General features: G+C 39.4%; 2 long non-coding RNA genes across 3 annotated transcripts in view; one reads left to right on the plus strand and one right to left on the minus strand.

Moving 5' to 3' along the window:
- LOC112922013 (uncharacterized) overlaps positions 1-22,264 on the minus strand; it is a 349,135-nt gene that overhangs the window by 127,601 nt on the left and 199,270 nt on the right. The window lies entirely within an intron of this gene.
- LOC140594574 (uncharacterized) overlaps positions 1-22,264 on the plus strand; it is a 57,526-nt gene that overhangs the window by 2,920 nt on the left and 32,342 nt on the right. The gene's annotated exons all lie outside the window — the stretch shown is intronic.

Genomic DNA, 22,264 nt, shown 5'->3' on the forward strand with positions numbered 1-22,264 from the left:
ATCACACTCCCCAGCAATTCTGAGCAAGGAGAAAAAGAGCTGACACAAGACTCTGCAGAATGTCCATCCAGCAGGGCTTCCCGTACACTGACACCCTGGGGTTATTATTGCTTTGGGTATATGAGATCACTCTGAATGGAATGCCTCATTATAGGTTTAAACCCAAGCTATAAATCAAACATTTCTCCTTTAATATAAGGAAGTTTCAGATTATTTTCAAGAACACCTGGTGCAAAGTGAGGTAATCTTATATGGTAAGGAGGATGAATAACTTAAACCACATTCTCATAAATTTCTTTAACCTGGAAGAAAGCCTTTAAGGCTATCTGCATACATGATGTGTCTGATTTTTCCTTGAATAATGTGTGAAGTGTTTTAAACAGACCAGCAAATCTGCAGAGTTCTAAACCCTCCCTCAGAATCTGCCTTGCTTTCTGCATGTAGACAAGTATCGAAAATTACTGAGGATTGCTTTCTTAATTTGACTAAATGTTCTTTTTTTTCCATCCAGAAAGATCTTGTTGACAATTATTTCTTCATTCTGCATCCCAAACTTCCAGTTTGCAGAGGTAGAAAAATCAATGTGAATAGCTTAGTGCTGACAAATGAGGCTCAAATTACTAATACTTGTAGTCAACATGGCAAAGATTTTCATCCAGTTAACTCTACTGTTTTCTTTTTTTAAAGGTGTTGGCATAGGTGGACTTAATTATTATTCATAACTATATCTGTAAGCACTGTTTTCCTCTGCTTTGCCTTCCAAATGTTCTACTGATTTTAAAATGAAATTATTTCAAGACTAGAATCAACAAATTTTTATTTTTTTTTAAAGATTTTATTTATTTATTTGTGAGAGACACACACAGAGAGAGGCAGAGACACAGGCAGAGGGAGAAGCAGGCTCCATGCAGGGAGCCCAACGTGGGACTCGATCCCAGGTCTCCAGGATCATGCTGAAGGTAGGCGCTAAACCGCTGAGCCACCGGGGCTGCCCTCAACAACTTTTTAACATAAGATTCTCTAGGTTTACCAAATAAGGACATCTTCCTTTTAGATTTTGTGTTCTCTTCTTGGATCAAATAATGAAGAGTTGGAGAAGCATCCCTCAGTGGACACTAAGGACTAGATAATAGTCTTTTCAATAAAACCATAACATTCTAACACTGGATTTGACTCTATCCATTGACGTGTTAAGCCAGTGCTTTTCAAACTTTCATGTACACATGACTTATCTGAAGATCATTAAAATGAAGATTGTCTTTCAGTAGGTCTAGGAAGGGCCCAAGCTTCTACAGTTCTAAAATGCTCTCAGCTGTTGTGGATGCTGCTGGACATTGAGGTTAAAGCCAGGGTTAAAGAATGTTTGTATCAGTTAGAGTCCCGGAAGAAACAGATGGCATGCTCAAGTTGGAAAATTGAGGAAAGATTAATTAAGGGTTTATTTATAAATGTGCAGCCATCATTCAGAAAAGTAGCAAGAGATGGTGTAGCACCCCCTGGGCTAGCAGCAACAGGAACCCTAGATCTCAAGGAGCAAGGACAAAGAATACCCCAGAGAGGGATGACCAGACTGTGAGCAACCTTGGATTTTTAGTAGGGGAACAGAGCCAACCCATAGTGACCCTGCAGGGTAGACAGGTGGGATGTGGGAATAAATATCCCACTTCAGTCTCCTCCTTCCCTCTGGCTCACCTGCCAGGGCCTCCCATTATCCAAATCCAACCAAAAATCAGAGGGCAAGGGAGCCTGGTCAGTGCTAGCCACACAAGAAGACCAAAGGGAAAATTTAAGAATAATAGGTGCTGTGTTGCTTCACATGTTACTGACTCTTTGGATTGTAGGTAAGATATGTTCTTTTGGGGTCTGGGGACCAAAAAGAGTGAAAGGACTAGCAGGACTGTAATATGATAAAAGTACACAAAGGTAGCCTTTGTTTGTTACCATTATCTAGGCTAATGTAAGAGTCAAAAACAGAAATTCATGTAGTCGAAGAAGTTGGGCTACTTTGGGTGAGATTTTATTTTGTGATGGATTTGATTATTTATAGAAGCTTTTAAATCTTTTGCCTTATGCCGACAGAACCACATGTCAACAGATTTTCTTGAATTCTGAATGTAATTGGGTCAATTTCAGAGCAAGAGTGAAATCTGCTATAAAATACAATGTAGGCCAGATTTATTTGTTTGTTTGTTTGTTTATTTATTTATTTATTTTTCCTTTAATGTCATTATTGTAAGTACTGTATATGGTGATTTTGCATTTAGGATTAGAATGGCTGACAAAAGCCACGTGTGCTAAGCCCTCATTTCTAAAGCCAGATGAAGTCCTCCTTCTATTTTTTTTCTGCTGTGGCTTCAGTTTCTTCATGAAGTGAGTGGATAGGACTATATTTCTTCTAAAATCCCTTCCAGTTCAGATGGCTTGGCATTGAAATAGAAAATGATTTAAAAATTAATATAACTCTATTAATACATAAGAAAAATGAATAGCTTTTTGTAATAATAAATACATAAACATAAGGAAATTAAAAAAATAATGTTCATGGTAATATCTAGCAAAAATTCGATAATCACATTGAAAAAAGTGGCATCCCATGTGATTGGAAACAAATGTGTTTTACTTGTGTGTTGGGGGCCCCCAAGACAATAATCTTAGTTTTGTGATTCCCTCAGAAGACTCAGCAGATAGTCATACTCATGGCTATGATTTATTACAGCAAAAGGATACAAAGCCAAACCAACAGAGGGAAAAGGTGCAGGGGACAAAGTCTGGAGGAAAGCAGGCACAAGCTTTCAAAGGTCTTCTCCCAATAGAGCCACATACTTAATTTCTCCAGAAGGAGTTGTAACAATATGTGAAGTGTCTGCCAGGGAAGTTCATTAGAGACTTGAGGCCTAAGGTTTATATTGGAACCAGTCACGTAGATACCCTCTGCTTAGCATGTATCAAAATTTGAGGCTCCAGAAGAAAAGCAAGTGTTGAATATAATTTGTTTGCACAATTTAGGCCCAGTGTGCCACTCATCTGTTAGAGTCGTGGGAATATTCCTCAAATCCAGGTCTCCAGATGCCAGCCAAGGGCCACCCTTACAAACAGGCCTTTCTGAGGGTAACGGTCTCAAACCTTTGTGTTCATTCTTTTCTATACAACGTGCTTCATCAGTCTAGGGTAGACTGGAGGTTACATATATTTCTTAAATTTTTAAAGTTCATATTAATTTTAAAATTCTAATATCTACCTAGATGAGCAGAAAGTCTAGAATCTCTAAGGGTCCTTTGTACCCCCAAAATTGAAGTACTTCATGGGCTTACTCATTCCAGGAGGATAGAGTTCAACTCCTAATGGATAAAGAAAGAACTAGGGAATCTTGTTCACTGGCAAGAAGCCAGATGTTGTTCCTGTTGCTTCCATGGCTAACACTTGATGTAAAACACAATAGTTGGCATGGTACGATATTGTCTCTATTCATTGGTACATAGGAGGCTTCAATTATCATTGAGGGAGAAGAACACTTTCTCCCCAGTGTTAATCTCAGATGTATTTATCCCATGTCACCTAGGCCTAGCCCTCAGGTTCACAGATCTTCATCCAAGCTCTCAGTGACGTAGCCATGGTTTTCACCATGATTTAGTCTCCACATGTGTACTCCCCCTTCCCCATGGTGAATTCCTTTTTGGCAGCTTTTGGTATTTTTCTTTTTAACATTTTTTTCCAGACTGACCCAAAAGTACTTTAAGTCATTAGAGGTTATAGGGGTGCCTAGGTAGCTCAGTCAGTTAAATTTCTGCTTTTGGTACAGATCATGATCTCTCAGTTTTGGGATTAAGCCCCGTATTGGGCTCCCTGGAGTTTGCTTCTTTCTCTCTCTCTCTCTCTTCCTCTGCCCCTCCCCCCTGCTTGTTCTCTCTCTCTCAGATAAATAAAATCTTTGTAAAAAGTCATTAGAGGTTATAATATCTTCACAGGGAAGAAATCAAGTCTCTATTCCTTTCCTTCCAGGAAACTTCTTGGCTTACTTATAAATTTGCCCAATCTAGAGGCCTCTGAGTTCAGTGCCCAAAAGGGATATTAGATGGGACAGCCATTTTTTTTTAAATCGGCTCCATGCCCAATGTGGAGCTTGAACTCATGACCCTGAGATCAAGAGTCACATGCTCTAATGATTGAGCACTGAGCCAACCAGGCCCTTGGATGGGATAACCTTTATGAAGCTGAAAATGATCTGTCACACCACTCTTCCAAGAGCAATGAATATCAACTTGTCTATTTTCCTAACTAAGGGGGATATTGCAATAAATCTTCTAAGAACAAAGATCTGCTCTAAGGTAGGTAGTCTCCATGAATACAGGCCATATAGAAAGTACCAGCACCTTTTACATAGAAGCTTCTCTTTATGTTACTACCCTACAAAAATATGTTGAATAAAGCCTGTGAGGGTCATAGGTCAGAGCCAGGCCAGCCGTCAGCAAAATGGTGATGCAAGAGCTCTTCTCCATCACCCCCTGGATGCCACCACCATCCTTCAAACATATTCTCAGGAAGGATGATGAGAAGTCACTGAGATCTTAAATGAGATTTAAATAAAAGTACAATATCTCTTGTAAGGACTTGCATTTAAAGCCACATCTCTGATTGTGATATTCATCATCCCACCTGCTAATGGAATTATCAGCATCAAAAGAAGTACAGGTAGGATTTCCTCAAAATTCCAGAAATGAAACCATGGTTCCAAGAAAGCCTGGCCTTGCCTGCCTGCATAATTTGCCTTCACAGATTTATGCCTATTGGGTAAGTTAGGTTCTAGAAAGACAACAATGTCTCTAGGAAGAGCATATCTATAAGAATTTCACTTCTTTCTAAGCTAAATGAGCCAGAGGGCTATGGTAAGGGAAAGGAATGAAAATGAGGCTAAAAACACACACACAAAACAGAAACCATTCCTGAAAAAGGAAAATGATCAGGGTGAAAGGAATTTTAAATATATACTACTTGGAAAATGAAATATCAAGACTGAAAGTGAGCATGTGGTAATAAAAAGAAGTCTTACTAATCTTCTTAAGTATTAGTAGTGGCATATATTCAAAATTTATTAATGAGTTATTTAAAACATTTATTGAATACTAAGTGTTGAACACTGTATTAGATGTTGGAAATAATACTATGAACTTGGACACGGTTCCTACCTTCAGGACCTTTGAATCTAGTGAGAAGTAGATCTTGCTCGAGTATTTGCACATATGTTGAAAGACATGCAGAGAAATGCAACTGGGCATGGAGTGCATAGTAGAGGAACTTAATCTAATCTGGAACATCAGGGGAAAACTTGCCTGAGAAAAGGACATTTAAAGGAAGAACTGAAAGATGAGTAGAAGAGATGAAAAGGAACTTCATGATAAGAGATAAACAATTAGTTGGCACGACACAGAAAGTCTTCATGACACACTCAGGGGTGAGTGGTTATTAAAGGAGACTCACAAAATTTTCAGGAAAGGTGTGATTTGGATATACGTGGGTAGAACTTTGCTTATGTAGATTATATCTATCAAGGTTTGCCATATAAGAAATTGTAATTGGGAATTTGAAGAAAAATTTTAGGTATTTATTGAAAAAAATAAGCCCATTATATGTTAACATAAATAGCATATTTTTATGAAAAATCCATATATTTTCTTTTTGTTTTAAAGCCATATATTTTCCAGAACAAAGAAACTAGGGGAAGAGTGACACTGTTTTACATTTTTTGCAAATTTCTCCAATATCTGGCTTAGTAGAATCCAGAAGAAGTCGCATCTACTCTGCCTTCAGTCAGTTTTTATGTTATTTTGGTTGAAATGCTCGAACAATATCCAGCATTGCATAGATATGTAGTTGGAAAAGAGTATTTTAGCAACCTTTTTAGACAATTATAGATATTTTTAAGATACTGTACCCAAAACCTTGAAAAGTGGCAGTTATTAAAGGTTAGTTGTAATATGGAAAATATAATTATATTAAATAACTTTCACACTCCGTTATAGCAAAATCGTTGGTCTCGCTTATACTTTAAATGGATCTTTGCCCATATAATATAGCATCATTCATTGGTCACTTGGAAATATATTGTTTCTCTGAGTTCTGAAGATCTTCCAAATGTGGATACATTTCATCATATAATTTTTAAAGATCACATTTATTATATCACCACTGATATCATCAAAAAAGACTTAGGTATTGCAAAGTTCACAAGCTCAGCGTAGTGGTTCAAAGTCATCCAAAACTGTAATTTTTGCTGGGAAGCTTAAATATTACCTGTGACAACAAATTCTTTTCTTTGAAGTGACAGTGTCAGTCCATTAAAAAAAGTCTGACAAATACCTGGGGTTGAGTTACCATAGTTTGTTAGTTGTTCTTTTAAGTAAAAAGGACTAGTTCAGTTTGCCACTCAAACAATTGCCCAAGTGGTTTTTTCCCCCTTAAGATAATCATCATAGTTAGATGTGCTAGAGAAGTGACTAATGTGTTCCATATCAGTGAATAGAATATCCAGTGACTAATAGTGCAATTTGGTACCACAGCCTTGATTCTGGCTAAGACTTTAGTGCCTTTGTACTGTGAGCACAAATGTCAACCCTGTGAAAGAAAATAGTATCTTAGTAAAATTATAAAAGTGCTTTGACCTCATGGACTCCCTGAAGTATCTCAGGGACACCCCCCTGGGTTTGCAGACCACACTTTTAGAAGTACTGCTCCATAAGCATCCAAACAGACCAAAAAAGAATTTCTACAAAGGAAGAACAAAAAAATTCAGCTTGCCTCTGTAACACTAAATGTGAGACTATAAAGGAGCAATAGAAATTTTGAGAGATACAGTTTGTAACCCAAGAGGTCTTACATATTTTTGGTAAATACATCAGTTCCCCGTCCTAAAAGACAAATGTTTCATGGAGATCAAAAAACAAAAAAAAAATTCATTTACATACTATTTTAGAGACTTATCTAAAAAAGTGACTCAAAAAAGATAAAAGGATGCATAAATGTATTTAAAAATCTGAAAATATATAGGAAATGAGAATCAAAATGTTATAGAAGTATAATTCACATCAGAAATCATTAAACAGAACAAAGAGCTGTTTTTATTGGCCATGGTTTCATTCCACAAGGAAGGAACTACTACCCTAAACCTTTATGAACCAAATATATTATGTATTAAAATAAACACAATAAAAACAGACATACAAATATGTAGAAGTTGAAAGAAAAATACTAGAAATGGTAAATCAACACATTCTTAAAAAATCGTTCTTAGATCAAGTAGGAAAGAGAGAAAGGCAGGCTACAGAGCATCCAAAAAACACATGATTTTATATCGGTTTTGCCTCCTGCAGGACAAGACTGGCTTTACGCCATAGGGAGAGGAAATATTATCTCTCTTTGAGACTTGAGCAGTGGGGTCTATGCTTTGAGGGTAGTAGATTTATGTAAATGGTTTCCTGAGTGGTGAGTCTAATATCGAGGCTGAGATATCACATGTGGCCTGATATGTGAGCCCCAGAGATCAAGTGTATCTTGTAAACCAGATAATTTCAATTTCTTGGGTTCTCTCTATTTATGTCCCTGTTGTTAACATCTATTCTTATGTAAACATTCCATTCTTGTTCCAGTTGTACTATAGGGAAGCTGGAGAGGATCAAGAATCTTCCTCGATATCATTAGCATTTAGAACAATGTCTGGTATACAGTAGGTGCTCGATAAATATTTATTGAATGAATGAATATCCACATTTGGGGCCAGCATGGGCCAGGATCTCTCTAATGTCTTCTTTTTTAAAAATATTTTATTTATTTATTTGAGAGAGAGATAGCAGAGGGAGTGGGAGCAGGGAGGAGGGACAGAGGGAGTAGCAGGCTCCCCACTGAGCAGAGAGCTCCATGTAGGGCTTGATCCTAGGACTCTGGGATCATGACCTGAGCTCAAGGCAGACACTTAACTAACGGAGCCACCCAGGCACCCCAAGGGTCTGACTTCTAATCCTTAGACTAGCATATTGCGGAAGTAGAAAGGCAGTGAAAATCGGCCCCAAATCCAGATAAGAGCCAGATATAATATGGTCTGGCTATCATTTCCCATGTGAGAAATTTAAACTTCACAAACCACCCTTGCAGGATTCGAGCTATATTTTATTCAGGAAGGTGGCCATCCCCTTGCATCCTCATTCTAGAAAAGAGCATATAGTGGAAATATGGGCAGCAGGGAGGAAGGGGCGACTGTAAGTACTCAACTCCCTGCAGGTGCACTCAAGACCAGGATCATGCGTATTAACTGCACCCCCTGCCAGTGTCTTCCCAGCTGCTCCATGATGCTCTGGGATGAGCCAAAAAGATTAACGTAATACTTTTTCTGAAATAGGTGAGGGCTGTCCAGGCTTTAGGAGCTGCGGGGCTCCAGGAAGCTGAGCGACTCACACAACAGGAAGGGGAAGTGGAGGAGCAAAAGCAAGAGGCCTGGGAATAGCCGCTTGAGGCCCAGATAAGACTGACACAGGAACAATGGGAACAATCCCAAGGAGGGGGATCCTCCAGCCACAGCGGAGCCTTAGCAAGGCACGTGGGCACCCCCACTTCTCCTGACCAGGAAACTGCCCAGAGGCCTGTGGTTAAGCTGGTGAGTGAGGCAAAGTGCACTTTAACAGAGTCAGGATTCAGAAACAGGCAAATGCAAAGCAGCAGTTAGGGCCGGAGGCTGGGGCTCCCTGCGGATTGTGGGTGAAGCTTGAGCTTCAAGGCCTTGGGAACAGAGGTGAGAGGCCCTGGCCAGACGCCCCGGCACTAAGGGCCATGTGGTCCCAGAAATGAAACAAGGATTTGTATTGAGCACACGAGCCAGGACATCCAGGCCATTGACATGCTGGAGAGGGGACAGTAGAGGGCTGCCATCCTGAGCACTTTTCTCAATGGATCTGGCTTTACCCAAGGGTCCCTTACTGTGCTCTGAGAGGAGGGCGCAGGGGTGATGTCTGGTTTGGGTCCAGTGAGCTATGATGCAGAGGGGCGGGCACGGTGCCCTCTTCTGGGATCATATATCTTTGGGGGCAGAAAATCCTGCCATTAGAGCTGAGCCAGCTCTGGATTCTCACTTCCTGTGCATTTTCTCTATTGTATTCAGGTTAAGTTGAAAAAAATAGTCCAAGGGGAAAGCAGCAAAACCACAGGTTTTTGTAATTAATGCAGCAAACTAGCCAGGTTTTTAATATTAATGAGCGTTGTTTGATGTCTGTATGTCTGAGTAAAAGCATATTCGGAAAAAAAATGAAACTATTGTGAGTTTATGATGAATATTTAATAACCAAATGCAATCGTATGTTTAGGACTCAAATATAGTATTTTAAATTGGAAAGGTACACTATAAAGTTTAGCTGTTAATTAACTATGAACAGTGGGATGGGGAGTTGCATGAATAGGAAATATTACTTTTGATTTTTTTACTGTGTGCTATGTATTTTTGAACAACGTGCTTATGTAATTAAGATATAACTTATACAATACTGGTATAGTCTAGGCTAGTTCTAGAAATAAGGATAACGTGAGAACATCTTGCTTGATTTGGCAGTTCCATTCTCATGAACTCTCTTTCCTCTGTATCTTTCATCCCCCATGAAAATCTTTCTCTTTCACATAGAATATAATAAGAGTTTAAATAATGAAATTTTGATTCAATAATAATTAAAGCCTTAAGCTAAAGGAATTAAAAACAGACCTTGGAACTCGTCTGGCTTCCAGTGTTTTAGGAAAACAATAGATATAATAACAGAAGCCATCCTTTCCCATTCTCCCGAAGCCTGCGAAACCCTAAACTACCCACCCGACCTCAAACTAAATTACGGAAAAGAAGAATGATTTTCCCTTTTAAAACCAAATAGAATCAGACTTATGGTACTTTCACTCCAGAAGTTTCTTGGTTACAATCCAAGGGAATATACGAGAAGCTGAGGTTGTAGGTATTGGATTGAAGGAGCTGGATAGAGAAATAATGAGCCTGGTGTCAGAAGTGGTGCTCCTCCAGGACCAGGCCAGCCCACTTTCATGGTGAGAGATCAGGAATGAGTGAGTCTTGGTTTTCACCCAGCTGTGTCTGGGGAACCGTTTTACTCTGAGTGTCCAGTGAGGTGGGGGACTAGGGCATATCCTTAATGGTCAGCTCTATGAAAAACAGAAAAGGCAGAGACAGAGGGAGGAAGGAAAAAAATTCTGTTCTGTAGTGTTTCCCAATATTCATGGCCAATTATAGGCCACCTGCCTGACATCAGGTCATTGAACCTAGAGTTGGGAAGAGATGTACAACGTTGACTCTCCCAAACCAAGCCATATCAACTAGCACACCACTAACCTGCTTCATCTTTCAGGTACTTGCTGAGAAGCTTACCAGGTTTAACTTTGCAACATTATCTTCCTTGAGTGAGTTATGGGCTTCTGTGAGCTGTAAAAAGTGGTGCTTTTTATAAAATCTCTGTGTTCCATGGTGAAAAGCTAAGATCTGCTGCTTAATGAGGAATTATTTTTGGAGTCAAGCAAGTGAGCTCTGACCATTGGCTTATTATTTGCAATATTGCCCTGGAAACCCATTATCAGAGGAGCAGTAGGTATATGGAAAGGAAAAGAAATTACTTCAGCTCAGAGTGAACAATATAACAGTGACACCAAACTGGAGGGAATGAGGTCCAGGATCCTGTGCATCAACTGGCAGGTAATGAGAGCCTGAACTCCTAAAGGAGAAACCCACAGCACAGCCCTGAATTAGCATATGCCAATTTATCTCAGGTTCTAATGCAGGCAGAGAGGCTCCTAAATGAATAATTGCTGAAGGGGCAATTGTGGGAGTCATCTTTCTGAGAGATAAGTTTTATTATTTTTTTTTCCCAGGCCACTGCAAATACGAGCTTAATAATCCTTTCAATGGGTACTGCGTTATCATAAAATAATCTAAATGCTACTAAATGGTATTTAAAATGATTTCCAGACACTGGCAGACTCGAGTGAATGGCAATTCAGCTGCTAATGCAGCTCTAATACAGCATGTGAGAAGGTGCAGTAATCAGGTCATGTTGCTGGGATCAAAATCCTTCGTGATTCTTTCTGCTCCATGTTTTATCCCCCATCTGGCTTGGGGCCCCTGCCTCATTTCTCACTGCTTTTTATCTTGCTGCAGTTCCCTGCTCAGATCCTGCCCAAACTCTACAAAGGACAGTGTCTGCTATTTCCTCCCAGTGAGAACTGGTTCAGTGTGAGGCTCTGCGGAGCTTCTGGGAAGGGGGACCGGGAGATGACGGGAGCCTGCCCTGAAGCCCCAAAGAGCCAGCAGCTAGGCTGAGAAGCTTATGAAAATGAAAGGTGTGGGCATTGTACTTAGTGTCTTAGGCCTCCCACCTGCGGGCTGCGCTCTGATAGCACGAAATACTGTGGGAAGGGGGGTTGGAGGCCATCCAGAGGTGCAAATACCCATGGCTCTACTGTAACTATGAGAAGTTTCAGAAGTTCGAATCCATGACTTAATCGTGCGCTGTCCCGGTGAGACCTATAGGGGGTTGTGCTTGTACCCCCAGCACTAGCACTCGTACATCACTGACGCAGCTGCCCAGCACCCTGGGAATCAGGGAAGTCGTGCAGAGGAAGGGCACACTTGCCCTCCCATTTCTCTACTGAGACACATACTAATGCAGAAGGGAGAGATGAGACACATACTAATGCAGAAGGGAGAGATACCATTCGGATCAAAGACCTTATTTCGATGACTTTTCTGGAAGGAAAATAATGGAATGCTCTCAGCTCTTAATTTGCTTTTGGTTGTCACTGTTCTTTTTTGTTTTATTTTTTTCTACTGTGGTAAGATATACATAACATCAAATTCTTAATTTGTTTTTAGAAAGGATTTAAGCCTACCAGGAGGTAGACTGTAGCCCCCGCCCTCCCTGCCCCCATCCTGGGGAACAGAGGTGGGGAATTCAAAGCATCTTCTAGCTCCTCCCTCCACCCCCCATTGTAGCAAAATGTCAAGAAATGGTATTGGAGGGCTGGGAGCACAAGGACATTTCCATCTCACACTACTGACAGGCAGCCAGCTGGTGATGGTGCCCTGGAGCAGTCACGCAGAGAGAAGCCACCACGGAGCCCAGGAGCTGGTGGCATCACGGGCTGCATCACTGCTGGCGAGAGATTGCCGTTGAGAATGGTGGCCGCTTGGGGTGTCAGTCACAGCCGTCTGCAAGCAGACAGGGAATGAACTGGGATAAGAGGGATGTTGTGGGGTCCCTCCAACATACCTTCCCACATGACTCTCCTGCAGAAGAGGAATTAGCCAAAAGCAGAGGTTTCAGCACCTGGATCTGCCATGTGCTGAGAAGCCAATGCGTACAAAAACAAAATCAGGGTTAATAAGAGGCAAGCTCTCCCAAATAAATATAGCAGCCTGCTCAGGCAGGCCCTCTGGTCAAGCAAGGGTATTAAGTGTGTATCTTTCTTTCCTGGAATGTTGTCAATCAATGTCAAACAATCACTAAATAAAATCTGAGTCAACTAGAAAAGCAACCTACGGTACAATGTGCTACAGACAAATTTGTCTAACATGAGATTAATGGAGCAGCATGAAATTCACTCGAGTCATCAAACCAGGATTTGGAAAGTCAAAATATTTTTCAGGTCACGGTGAGAATCCCCTGAAAGGTGATGAAGGATGGCTGGGATTAACCGACCGGACATGGCGGGGTTCAGGGAACAATGTTACAACAGAATCTATCTGGGAAGGATATTTTCCCTCAGATGAGAAAAACAACATTAATTAGAATTTTTATTTGAGGTTGGGTCATAATTCCCAGTATAGAAAGTTTCTCTCCCTACCCATGCCCAATAACATCTGAGGAATGTGAAAAATATTGTCCAGTAGCAATTAAAGTTGTTGACTGTACCGGTGTGGCCAGTGATGTGGGGAGATGGGTCCTCTCAAAACCTGAGAGGTTAAAACAGGGTGCAGTCCTTTGGGAAAGTCACTGGGTAACACATGCTCTTTGATCTACAGCTTCTATTTCTAAGAATTTACCCCATAGGTATATTTGCCAAATGCACACAAATACATGTATGCTGCTGTCATTGTACTAATATTTAAAACATCAAAACACCAGAAACAAACAAAAGGTCCTTCTACAGAGAATGGCTAAATAAATTGCGTAGAGCCATCAAAAGATGAGGAAAATCTTTTTGTGACCAATGTGCAATATGTCCATGATATATTAAGTGGAAAAAACAATCGGCAAAACAGGATAGCATAATCCCACTTGTGTTAAAAGAAGAAGCATATGTATGTTTATACAGAAAATTGCAGGAAGGCTCATGCAAAAACAAAAAAACAAAACAAAACAAAACACCCCACAATTGCCAACCGTGTTTACATTTGGGAAGGCAGTTGCATAGCTTGTGTTCTTCCTTTTTTGAACTCAGGGCATTTTACTCTCAATGGCCATGCTTTCATAACACTCTGCTCTATCCTCCTGCCACATCTATAGCAAATTATACCCAACAGGCAGCAATAATTATTACTTTAAATCAACAAGTATATTAATTTCCTAGGGCTGTCAAAACAAACTGGGTGGCTTAAAGCAACAGAAACTTGTTTTCTCATAGCTCTGGAGACTGAAAGTCCAAAATCAAGGTGTCAGCAGAACTTTTGAAGCTGTAGGGGAGAATCCTTCCTTGCCTTATCCTAGCTTCTGGTGGATTACTGGCACTCTTTGGCGTTCTTTGGCTTGCACTTGCAAAGTCTGCCCCCTTCAATCTCTGCCCTGGTCCTTATATGCCACTCTCTTCCCATGTGTCTTGTATTCTTTTAAAATCAGAACTCCCCATTGGTAGGTAAAGCACCAAACCAAGAGAGTCAAGAAACTGGGTGTCAGTTCTATTCTTACCACGCCGAGTAGCTGAGGGTGACTTGTACAAACTCACTGACTCATCTTTTATCATCTAGGAAATAAAAATGATTTCTAATGTTCATCCAACTATTAAATTCTAGGGGGTGCTAACTTTTTACTTTTACCTTGTTGATCAGTCTTAAGTTTTGATGTGTCATATATTAATTTATAATAATTTCTTTAAGAATGGAGAAAATATAGGTCAGTTTCTGCCAGCAGTTCACTATTTGTGAAGAGGAATAATTTGAATGCAGTAATGTAAATGGTCTTCCAGATTTTCCAGAGGAAGCGCTACCTTTTAACTCCCCTGATTCTTAAAGCCATAGGAAAGCTGACGAGGCTGGCAGAGACTCAGAGAAGTGGAATATTTGAAAGCAGTAAGGAATGAGCCCACCCCTACAAGCCATTCAACCTCTAACCCATGTCATCCAAGGAGGGCGCAGAAAGGAGAGTGGGAGGCATGGTGTACACTGCCAGTATGAGTAACCCCCTTGTTGGGCAATGTCGGCCTTGAATGACCATTGCCCAAGTGAAAGGGCAGGTCATAAGGGAGACTAAAAGTACAGTCTCTAGAGTCTAGTGGTGTAGGTTCCAGCTTGTACTCTGCTGCCAACTAGCTTAGCAAAGTGACCTTGGGGATGACCCCTAACCATCCTAAGCCTCTAGTTCCCCCATCTGTAAAATGGAGGTAATTATCCGATTAGAACATTGTCCTGAGGATCAAGTAAAATGTGTAAAGTAGTAGCATGGTGCCAGGCACATACTAAGTCCTCACTGGATGGTAGTTTTATCATGATTTCTGCTCCCTGTTTCATTTCATCTTTGCTGTTATAGTGAGTATGAGTTGTTTCCAAGCTATTAAAAAGCAATAAAAATAGTAATACCAAAATAGTGACACAAAATAATGTTTTGTAATAAAGATACTGAATTTTATTTGGATTTAGTTCAACAGAGAATGATAGAATTTTAGAGCTGGATGGAGCTTACAAATCTTCTGTTATTTCTTGGGTGAAAAACCAAGGCCCTGATTTACTTGCTAAAATTACATAACTTGTCAGAGGCAGAATTGGAGCTAGTAGCCACAGCCCCTAGCTTCTGTCCTAGAGTTGAGTCCACTGCAGCAGAGATTCTGATTTCCAGGACAAGGCAAATAAGAAGAAATTTGCCATCTGCAATGTTAGAGAAAGTTCTAATCTTACTAGATCCCTTCTGGGACTAAAGGGTCAGCATATTGAATAAAGACTTGATCTATACTGACCCATGGCTTCTAAGAAAAAGCTCTGAATGAAGGGACTACAAATAAAGATATGAGTTTTCTTCCTTCCTCTCTCTTTTTCTTATTTCTTTCTGATTATTTTCATTAGGTCACTGGACTTGACTTAATCAGGACTGCCAAATTGTAGCTGTAAAATGATTGCCAACAAAACCATTAATTGTCCTAAAGGAAATTAATAATGAATTATTAGACTCCATGATTAAATGGCAAGGACATGGACCTTATAAATAGTATGTGTGCATTGAGCAATGAGGCCATGTCAATTTCTTAAACACACACACAAGACAATAAAGAATACAGTATTAGTGCTTAATTGATAATGTTGGAAGATTAAAGCTTCCCTAGGGGTGTGAAGGGAAAATGCCAGCATTTGTGAGGACTTGTTTTATACTGTCCTGCTGGAAATTATTGCCATCAAGAGCATATAAATCTGAATTCTAATACCGAGCTCATAATGTATTTTCTGAGAAGCAAACACTGATTATATTATGGTATAATGGGTAGATCTTCGAACAAGAATTGTCCAGACCTGGACTTTGATCCCAGGCCTCCACTGACTTGTTTGTTTCATAATTCCAGGCCACTCAATTTGTTTTTCTCTGACCAAGATTCCTAATCAATAAAATAGAATAACTCCCAGCATAAGGATACGTATATTTAAATTTTGCTAGCATTTTATTTATATATATATATATATATATATACACACACACACATATATACATATACATTGAACATATATTTGTATCTAGAAGAGTAACTTCCTCTATTGCAGGGTTAGATTTCCTGTAAATCCTAGAAGCATGAGATTTTTTGGAAAACAATAAGAATGGTGAATGAAATATTTGACTAAATTTACAGAACTTAAATATACATATATTAACATCCACTGAACATGTTAAAACTGTACATTACATATAATAAATGTGTAGACACATTTTATGTGTCCATAGGAGGCTAAATTCTAAGATAGCCCCCAATATCCCTACCACCTGATGTACACATCCTATATAATCTCCTCCTCTTGAGTGTGGGCAGGATCTGAGAAAGAATGGGATATCACTCCCATGATCAGGTTATGTTACATAGCAAAGGTGAAAAGATTTCTATTTCGAAGATTAAAGTCCCAAGTCAGTTGACTTTTGAAATAATTAAAGAAGAGATTATCCTGAGTGAGCCCAATTTAATCAGATGAGTCCTTTACAAGAGTCTCTAGGGGTCAGATATGGAAGAAACAGAGATTTTCTCCAAGACACTATGCATTCTAGAGCCACGAGAAAATGAATCCCGCCAACAACCACATGAGCCTGGAAGAGGATCCCAAGCCACCGATGAGACCCCCAGCCCTAGCCAAAGCTTGATTGCAGCTTTGTGAGACCCTTGAATAGAGAACACAGCTAAGTAGTGCCTGAACTGATCTGTGAAAACCCAGAGTAAAATGTGTGTTGTTTTAAGTCATCGCATTTGTGATAATCTATTATATAACAATCCAAAAGGGATATAGTGTCTTAATTTAGTTAGTGGGACTGTGTAGAATACCTATTTGTATTAGTTTCCTATGGCTGCTGTAATAAATTGCCACAAATTTAGTGGCTTCCACCACCACAGCTTTATTCTGGAAGTGCTGGAAGTCAGAAGTCGAAAATCAGTTTCCTGGGCTAAGGTGAAGGCGTCAGCAGGGCTGCTTCCTTTTGAAAGCTCTCAGGGGAGAATTTGTTTCCCCGCTTTCTTCAGCTTTTCACCTTCTTTGGTTGTGGTCCCTTCCTCCATCTTCAAAGGCCATCACTCCCATCTCTGCTTCTGTCATCCATCACCTTCTCCTCTGACTCCGACTCTGACTCCTCCTGTGTCTCTCTTATAAGGATTATTGTGATTCCATCAGACCAACTAGATAATCCAGGATAATCTCCCCATCTCAGTCCCCAACAATCATATCTTTTAAATCCCTTCGGCCATATAAAGTAACATTCACAGGTTCTGAGGATTAGGGCATGGATGTCCATTTCATGCTCAAAAAAACTACATTCTAAGGTCTCCAAAGGTCTCATCCATTACACTGTTGCTTTACCTTGAGATGACCCTTGGAGCTGAGGGTGAGGCATCAGTGATGGTGGTAATAATGGCAGTGGTTAGAAAGTCTGGACCTTCCATCTCTTCTAATGAGTGGAACTCCAATTTCTCAGGGTCAGTGTACTTGAGGCATTAGCAAGCTTGTTGGCCATGAAACATATTTGTCCAGACACCCTGAAAGTACGCTCTCTACTTTTTCTTAGAAAGCATAAGTGTGGGCTAAGCACTCGTGTTTTGAAGGTCTATTTGTAAGTCCTTAGAGAGTTACGGAGAATCATTAATTTCTTATTCTGAGGCTCTATTCTTAGATTTTCCTAATGCTTCCATATAAAGTAGAATCTTTAAGTATCAGGCCTTTATAATTTTATTTCCATGAAAAGCTTTGCCTCTCTGTTATTCTTTGCAAAGTACTGGATGCTTTAGGAGTTAGCAGGAATGCTGTGTGGTGCCAAAGCACACTGACTCTCTAACCTGAATATGCTGCCTGTGGTTTCTTTGGTTCATTTACAAACTCAATCAAATGTACAATGATGGCTGCCTGAAAATATCATCAAAATGACCTGTTAATAATACAAAGCCGAGTTTATTCTTACCATGGAAAGGGTAATAGTTACAGAGCACATACTTGTGTAATTGCCACACACTATCTTGACAGAATTTGAGTGCATCTTAGAGGGCAGAGGGAAAAATCGGGATATTTGTGGAGTTTTGGAGTCTGGTTTAAGGCAAGTCATTCAAAGTGGACTCATGATTAAGGCTGAGTTAGAATTATGATATAATTGTCTAGTGCTGATAGATACAGCAAGGCAGTCAATAGAGGCAAGTGCTCAATGAATCTTGGAGAATAAGTAGTCATTTCAGTTGTTTGATTCTCTTCAGAGAGTCAGTTGTCAATCAGTTGTCAATTCTCTTGAATTGGAGAGTTTAATGTTTATTTCAATGATTTTTAAAGGAAGTTTCTAAAATGAAAAATAAAATTATTGGCAACTTCTATCTTCCTGGGCAAGATTTTCCTGGAATAATGAAATAATATTCAGTAAAACTGTTATAATAAAGTTATGTTAATGTGGATAGTAAGCAGTGTGGTATAGATGGTTCTGGTTTTCACACATATAGAATTATTTTTTGAACACATTCTAAAAAGTGGTGGAATATAATGTTGAACAGAAGGGACATGATGCCAAGAGTCCACTGGAAGAGAGACGTAAAGAGTCAATTATGAAAAAACTTCAGTTATACAGAACAACATGGGTGACTCCTATAAACATAATGTTGAGTGAAAAAAAGGAAAAGACTAATGCACACAGCACAATCCCATTCTAGAAATGTAAAAAAAATAAGGTAAACTCAACTGTATTCTTTAGGGATATATATGTATGTGGTAAAAATATAAAGGAAAGAAAAGAAATTATTACCAAAGAAACCAGAATAATGGTTACTTTAGAAGGGAAAAAGAAGATTGTGGGATGTGTGGGTAACTTTGGGGTGCCAGTGATGTTGCCTTTGCTTTGAGTGTCAAATCTAAAACATCATTGTCAAGACCAATGTCAAAAAGCTTATCTCCTATGCTTTCTTCTAGGATTTTTATGGTTTCAGGTCTTATGTTCAGATGTTTAACCCATATTGAGTTGATTTTTTTGTATGATGTAAGGAAAGAGTTTGGTTTTCCCAGCACCATTTATTGAAGTTCCCCATCATATATTCTTGGCTCCTTTGTTAAGCTGTCCCGGGTAAAAATGTAAATTCTAATGGTCAGTTTGCAGAGTATGTCCAGGAGATTAAATATCCCAGAAAAATCAACATTTGAAGATGGGTTTATTGAAGTCACTTTAAATAGTTATATTAGCAGAACTAAGAATATTCTTCAGTTTCAAGTTCTAAAGATCCCCAACCATAGACAACATAGGCATAAGAACATCAGCAAAATCTAGACCAAAAAAAAAAACATCCAATATCACCCACAGGCTCTTTGTTTAGCCATGCAGAGTGAGTGCTATATCACAAAAAGAAGATAAGGATCGATACCAGCATCTTTATGAGTGATCTTTATAGTTTATTGACACACTTTTGTACATTAGCTAAATAGAACAGATTGTGTGATTTCAGACATTGTTCAATGAATATTTTTGTTGCTACAATGTCTAGAATTAAAGAATTCTTTGAGAGCCATCTGGTTGGGGTCAACTCCACTTAACCATTGCAATGAAGAGCCTGGAAGCTCTTAGACAGCAGTGCTTTTTAGAGTTGACAAATTTAACAAATAGAAATGCAGAATGTCCAGTGAAATTTGAATTCAGATCAACAAATAAGTGTTGAGTAAAAGTATATCTCAAATATTGTGGGTCCTGCATTTCATCTGTCCCCTCTACTCAGAGAAAGCAATTTCAACCTGCTTTTTTCTGGTTGCTGAGCTACATGCCAGAAGAGCTCTAACATGTTTGTGTATTACTCCTAGCAGAACCTCTCTTAAGTCCTTACTTAGCACCTGGTTTCCAGTGTGTGGAATATTAGCAGTAATACTTTGTAAGAGGGAGGGGACCAGCAGACGTAGCCTTGTCACATGAACAAAATTCGATTGTTTGGCAGCGGGGAAGAGACAGAGCAACATTAAAAAACAGACATCAGAACGGAAGCACCACAGGGGGATTTGGCCACCACAGAATAAGAAGACTAAGTATGCTTATCTCTCCAAGGGCACAGCCTCGTACTGTCACTTGTGTTTGATATGAAGGCCCTAGGACATAAAAAAGAGTTCAAATTATGTTTGTAATGTAGTTTAATCATTCTCTGAAATCCTTTTTGAAAGTATTAATAGAATAAATTATAGCTAAATTAACACTGTTTAAGAAGGCAAAGTAATGTCTGATACATTTGAGAAAGATCTCAAAACCAGTTAAAATTTAAAATAATGTTTGGGTGTTTAATAAAAGGAAAACTTATGGTATATGGAAAATACAGCTTTCTAGAACAAATTATTTCCTGAGACTTCCAAACTGTAGACTTTTCCTGTTATTGCTTTTATTACTGGTATATTTCAGGTGAGTGTGTTAACTTGGTTGGAATTATATGAATAATTTCCTTAATGTCTTATTTTCCTTGGCATGTGGGGACCTAGCCTTTGGGGTTATAATTTCAAGTGACTCAAGTCATACCTGTTGCCTCAAGTAAGAGTTTAACACATTTTAGAAACTCTGAAATTCTAAAGTACTAAGTAATGGGGGCAGGGGGTAGCATGAGTGAGTATGAGCTATTTTAATTTCCAAAAGATTTCTTTTCCCAAAGATTCACCCCTAGGAGTCCTTTTAAAGCCGAGCAACTTTCTAAAACTAAAATACCATTTAATTAATACCTATGTTCTATAATTTTTTTAGGTCTACATTTTGCAGGGAAAGAGAAATATGTCACAAATATGTGCAGATGGACAGAATTCTCTTAGAGTAGGTCCTTAAAAAGTAGAATATGGATACAGACCCAGAGTGAGACAGTCAAGTGTCAAAAGAAATCTGTCAGCTTTTTAGCAGTTGAATAATTCAGAAGCTATGCATTAAGCCAACTTCTTAATTTCCCGTTTCCCCATTTCTAATTCTCTCCTTTTTATCCTGTGATCTTTCTTCTGTCTCTCTCAAAGCTATTTGTTGCAAAGATGCCCTGGAAAGCAGGTGGTCTTCCTTATACGACAGCATCTGCTACTCAGAATGTGAAGCTAAAGATCTAAAGGCAAAGGAAATGAAAGCCGTAGTCCTATAAATGCCTTTTTAAAAATAGCCTTGTTTTTGGTTATTTTTTGTTGAATCAACTGGAACACTTTTATTGTCCTTGATAAAACAAGTGGTCGAAAGGCAATGATCCTCCTCCTCTTATACTTCTGATACTGGGGGTTGTTTCTTGCCAACCATTTTCTGGATCGGGTTTCTTCCCTAAGATTTTACAAATGGTGTGGGTGGCTGCAAGGCCTCTGAAGATTTTGCTTAAGCCATTTGTTAATAATATCCTCTCAGCATTGACTCCAGCCTTTATAGCTGTGATTGTTAGGGAAACTTCAAGGACGTGGTGGTGTTTTTCTATTCTTCTGGCCCTAGGGAAGGAAAGAATTCCCAGGAGGACTTTTGGCTGGCTTATTATCATCCAGAAACAAGAAATCAGAGAGCCTAAGCTGAAAGGCCTAACATTTTTTTTTTTTTTTGAAACTACCCAAACCTGAAAGGACACAGTGTGGTGTAATAGCATAGGGGCTTGAGGTTCATAGGGACCTGAATTTCAATGCCAGCTCTGCCACTTACTAAATATGTAATGCTGGTCACTAGCAATGTTGAGCTTCAAGATCTTACCTGTATCTAATGTATAATGCTACCTATTTTATAGGTCAGACAGAATTTTGAACCTTAGTTTCTGATCTGTGAAGTAGGTAAAATACCCATCCCACAAGGTTCCCGGGAGGACTAAATCATAGAAAACAGTGCTCGGTTAACACTGGCGGTGTGGGCCCTTAGGAAATGTAGGCTTCTAGAGGGTCGTCTCCTTCTTTTCTCTTCCTTCCTCTGCGCAGCTCACATAAACATCTACCTGCACACATGGGGGACAAGCATCTTATTGTATCCTCTGCCTTTTGCAGGGAAAAATATGGACGAGATGCGAACTTGTCCTAGCGTGTCACACTGTTAAGATAAACTCTGATTCACAGGTAAGATCCTTGGTCTGGACTGCTTCGGACACCACTCTCAGAGTGTGTGTAGAGAGAGGAAGACTGAGGTCTTTCCTCTATAAAACCTCTGCCTCATCGTTTCTGATTTTCCCCAAAACAGGATAATCAGTTGCTAGGAGTCAGTCTTTTAGGGCTGAGAACCAAATGTTTTCAGTTTGCGAATACAAATGGCCCTCCCATGCTTCTAGTGGCTCATCAATTGGAGACCATTTTTGGAATAACAGAAATTGTGGATAACAGGGTTATTTGCCATCATTTTGTGCTCTCTGCTCACTTCATCCTCTT

This window comes from Vulpes vulpes, chromosome 12, assembly GCF_048418805.1.
Source record: "Vulpes vulpes isolate BD-2025 chromosome 12, VulVul3, whole genome shotgun sequence".
NCBI classification, from domain to species: domain Eukaryota; kingdom Metazoa; phylum Chordata; class Mammalia; order Carnivora; family Canidae; genus Vulpes; species Vulpes vulpes.